This window comes from Dasypus novemcinctus, chromosome 12 (genome assembly GCF_030445035.2).
Source record: "Dasypus novemcinctus isolate mDasNov1 chromosome 12, mDasNov1.1.hap2, whole genome shotgun sequence".
NCBI classification, from domain to species: Eukaryota; Metazoa; Chordata; class Mammalia; order Cingulata; family Dasypodidae; genus Dasypus; species Dasypus novemcinctus.
In genome coordinates, this window is record NC_080684.1 from 5,027,358 (window position 1) to 5,032,391 (window position 5,034).

The window sequence follows — 5,034 nt, forward strand, 5'->3', positions numbered from 1 at the left end:
ATGAAATCGACTTTAAAACATACTACAAACCTACAGTGGTTAAAACGGCATGGTGGGAAGTGGATTTGGCTCGACTGATAAAGCATCTGCCTACCACATGGGAGGCCCAGGGTTCAAACCCAGGACCTCCTGACCCATGTGATGTGATGACCAATAGACAGTGCTGATGCACACAAGGAGTGCCATGCCATGCAGGGTTATCTGCAGCATAGGGGAGCCCCACATGCAAGTAGTGTGCCCCATAAGGAGAGCTGCATCACATGAAAAAAGTGCAGCCTGCCCAAAATGGTGCTGCACACACAGAGAGCTGACACAGCTAGATGACACAACAAAAAGAGACACAAATTTCCAGTGCTGCTGATAAGAATACAAGTGGGCAAAGAAGAACACACAGCAAATGGACACAGACAGCAAACAAATGGGGGGGGGGGGGCGGGTGGGAAAGGGGAGAGAAATAAAAAAATAAACCTAGAAAAAAAAGAATCTACCATGTACCACCAGGTCTTGAAGATAGTTTCCTATAATTTCTTTGAGAAACTTTACATTTTTAAATTTTATTTTCAGATTTTTGATCCACTTCAAGTTAATTTTTGGATAAGGTATGAGATAGGAGTCCCTTTTCCTTCTTTTGCCTATGGGTATCCATTTCTTTCACCACCATTTGTTGAATGGACTGTTCTGCCCAAGCTGTGTGGGTTTGACAGGTTGGTCCAAAATCATTTGACCATACATGTTTCTGAACCATCAATTTGGTTCCATTGGTCTATGTGTCTCTCTTTATGCCAATAGCATGCTGTTTTTACCAATATAGCTAGGTAATATGATTTAAAGTCTGGAGATGAGGGTTCACTTTTCCTTTTTATGCTGTTTCTGGCTATTCAGTATCCCTTACCCTTCCAAATAAATGTGATAAGTGTTTTCAATTCTTTTTAAAATGCTGGTGGAATTTTGATCTCGATTGCATTGAATATGCATATCAATTTGAGTAGAATTGACATCTTAATGATATTTAGTTTTATGATCCATGAGCGTGGACTGTTCCTCCAGTTTAGGCCTATTTTGACTTCTTTTAACATCGAGTTGCAGTTTTTTGAATACAAATGCTTTACATTGTTAAGTTTAATCTTGACTATTTGTGTTTTATCCTTTATATTTTATTTTCACCGCTGTTTTCACACTTTTAGTTACTTGTATTGATAAAATCTTCATTTCTAGACGCTCTTCCAGGCCTCTCTCCCCTGTCTTGTCTTTTCGGGCTCTAGCACACACTTTAGTATTTCCTGAAAGTCCCTTGCTTAGAAATTCTCTCAGCTTCTGTTTATCTGTGAATATTCTAATCTCACCCTCATTTTTTGAAAGACAGCTTTTCTGGATATAATATCCTTGGCTTGACGTTTTTCTCTTGTAGTATCGTAAATATATCAGACCACTGTCTTCTTGCCTCCATGGTTTCTGGTGAGAAATCAGTACTTACTCTTATTGGGTATCCCTTATATATTATGCATTGCTTTTCTCTTGCTGTTCTTAGAATTCTGTCGTTGGCACTTGATGTTCTGATGAGGATGTGTCTTGGAGTTGGTCTATTTGGATTTTTTCGGATTGGACTATATTGTACTTCTTGGACAGGGATATCCCTGTCCTTCAATAGGGTTGGGAAATTTTCTACCATTACTTCTTTCATTATTCCTTCTGCCCCTTTTCCCTTCTCTTCTCCTTCTGGGACACCCATGACATGTATGCTTGCATGACTTTTGCTGTCATTTATTTCCCTGAGACCTTGTTCGTTTTTTTTTTCATTCTTTCCTTCATCGATTCTTTTGTAGGTTCCCTTTCAGAGACCATTTCTTCAAGCTCACTTACCTGTTCTGCTGCTGCCTCAAACCTGCTATATGATTTCAATTTTTTTTTAATTTCATTTTTTGCACCTTCATTCCCATAAGATCGGCTATTTTTTATGTATGCTTTCATGTTCTTCTTTGTGCTCATCCAGTAGCTTCTTACTATCCTTCATCACTTTAGCCATCTCACTGAATCTACTAGGGAGATTTGAACATCTATGATTAGTTGTCTCAACTCCTTTTTGTCATCTGGAGGCTTATCTTTTTTTTCCCCCAAAGATTTATTCATTTATTTTATTTCTCTCCCCTTCCCCCCCCCCAGTTGTCTATTCTCTGTGTCCATTTGCTGCATGTTCTTTTTGTCCGCTTCAGTTGTTGTCAGCGGCATGGGAATCTGTATTTCTTTTTGTTGTGTCATCTTGCTGTGTCAGCTCTCCGTGTGTGTGGCGCCATTCCTGGGCAGGCTGCACTTCCTTTCGTGCTGGGCAGCTCTCCTTATGGCACGTATTCCTTGTGCATGGGGCTCCCCTATGCAGGGACACCCCTGCGTGGCAGGGCACTCCTTGTGTGCATCAGCACTGTGTGTGGGCCAGCTCCACACAGGTCAAGGAGGCCTGGGGTTTGAACCACAGACCTCCCATGTGGTAGACGGATGCCCTAACCACTGGGCCAAGTCTGCTTCCCTGGAGGCTTATCTTGTTTATTTAACTGGGGCATATCTTCCTGTTTCTTGGTGTGGATTTTAATTTCTTTTTGGTGTCTTGGCATCTGGCTTACTAGTGTATTTATTCTGGGTGCAGTTTTTCTCTTATTTTAAGGCTTCCTGCTCTGTCTTCCTTGCTGGTTGTGCAGGAGGAGCCAAGGATGGAGACGGTACTACAACCTCTGGAGGCTCAAGCTGCCCTCATTTTTTCAGCGACCCATGAGGCTTCTCTCAACTTTCTCCTTTGCCGGGGTAGAGACAGAGTCACAGCTATGTGGAATAATCCAGGTCATGCAGGCCTACACTGTAGTTCCCACAGAGAGACTAATGAATATTCATGGCCCTTTCTCCCCTGCCTGGGGCAGGGATGGAGCTCCAGGTGTGGGCAGCAATCTGTGCAGTGCAGGTCCAAGATGACCACAGTTGCCCTGGTAGACCTCCGATTATTCACTCTGTGCCAGCCAAAGGTACCTGCAGTTCTCTGGATAGGCTGGTGCAGGGCCCACTAGCCTCATCCCTGACAAGGGTGGCGTCGAATCCTAGTGTAGGGTTGCAGGCCTATCTAGGTGAAAGAAACTGGTTCCTACCATCACTGTGATTTTTGGTCAGCCCAATTTTCCCTCATGCTGGGGATGGAATAAAAATGGCAGCTACTGGTGGCAGACTTGGGCCAGTGGTTTGGGCATCCGTCTACCACATGGGAGGTCTGCAGTTCAATCCCTGGGCCTCCTTGACCCTTGTGCAGCTGGCCCATGCACCATGCTGATGGACACAAGGAGTGCCGTGCCATGTAGGGGTATCCCCCGCATAGGGGAGCCCCCCACACAAGGAGTGCACCCCATGAGGAGAGCCATCCAGTGCGAAAGAAAGTGCAGCCTGCCCAGGAATGGACAGCTGACACAAGATGATGCAACAAAAAGAAACACAGATTCCTGTGCCGCTGACAACAACAGAAGCGGACAAAGAAGAAGACGCAGCAAGAAGACACAGAACAGACAACTGCAGTGGGGGGGGAAAGGGGAGAGAAATAAATAAATTAAATCTTTAATAAAAAAATGGTGGCTACTCAACTCTTTCTGACTTGGGCAGATTCACACTTCAGCTGTTCCTAGGGTTTTGCCTTAGCCAACTGAGTTTACTAATCAGTAGCCGAAATCAGTAGCCGAATTGGTGGTCTCCTCCTCCCCTGTTTTTGGTAAACAGAGCTTCCAATACGAGGCACAAAACAGCTCCTGGGGTGACTTGCACTGCCAAAGTAAGGTAATCACCAGCCTCCATGGCTTGGCTGGTAATTTCCTGGAAAGCCCGGCACAGGTCACAGCAGCTTCCTCCCTGCTGGAGGAGGGGCTGGGGCTTAGGCTAGAGTACAATGTGATCTGGATGGAAAGAAGCCGGTCCCCACTGGCACTGGCATTTTCACTCTGGTCCACATCCCCTCGTGCCAGGCGTGGAGTTAAGATGGTGGCTCTTGGCCTCTTTGTGACTTTGATAGGCTCAACCTTCAGCTGTTCTTATGGTTATACTTCAGCCTGCTGAATTCACTCATCAATAGCTGAAGTTGGTGCCCAACCATCTCTTCCTCCCCCATTTTTTGGAAGTGGAGTTTTCAATACCAGGTGCGGAACAGCTCCCGAGGCAGTTTGTGCCTCCAGTGGAGCTCTACTTATGAATCTTCTCTGCAGATGGGCAGTCTCCTTCCATTCCTCCAAGTATATTGTAGGATGCCCTTCTGGCCTCCTGAAGACCCCAAATAGGTGCTTCAGATAGCTCCAGAGAACTCAAGGTGTTAACTAACTGCCCTGTAGCAGGAACTGACTCTAGAAGTTCCTTACTCTGCTACCATCTTGTTGGTTCTCCAGTGATTTCTTTTTGACAGACACTGGAGTTTCAAGTTATAAGTTGCTCTTGCTGTTAGAGGAGAAGCACATTGATGAGGTGGAAGAAAAATGAGAACAGAGCCGGTCCTCCAGTTTGTGATTAGGGTGTTTGATATTCTGTTTTTGCCATTAAGCAGTTTTTATTGGTACACATGATAACACAGAGCTCTTGAGAGTTTTGATATTATATGACACTGAGTTTGACTTCAAGGACCATATTAACCAGTTTTTTTGTTTTCTTTGGACACTGGAAACTACCCAGAAAAGGGACTTTGGACCTTTACATTGATTTTTAAGTCTGCATTTATACTATGTAAACACGCAAGCACATCCACATCCAAACACTCTTGATCAAAAAGGAATAATGTAAAAAATAATAAATACCTCTTTACAATGATTTCACCACATCCTGGTTCCTGGAAAAATAGCTTTCACTTATGTTCTGCTTTTAATATTAATAACCCCACTTAGCAGACATTTTTATTACATGCTAAATAAAATTCATGTTTATATGAATACTCAAGCAGTTCATAGGGTATTTATTTCACTTATAACTCTGGAGGTTCTGGGTGGCATTGAAGATTTAGGTGCTTACTCAGTTTTTTTTCCTGCTCCA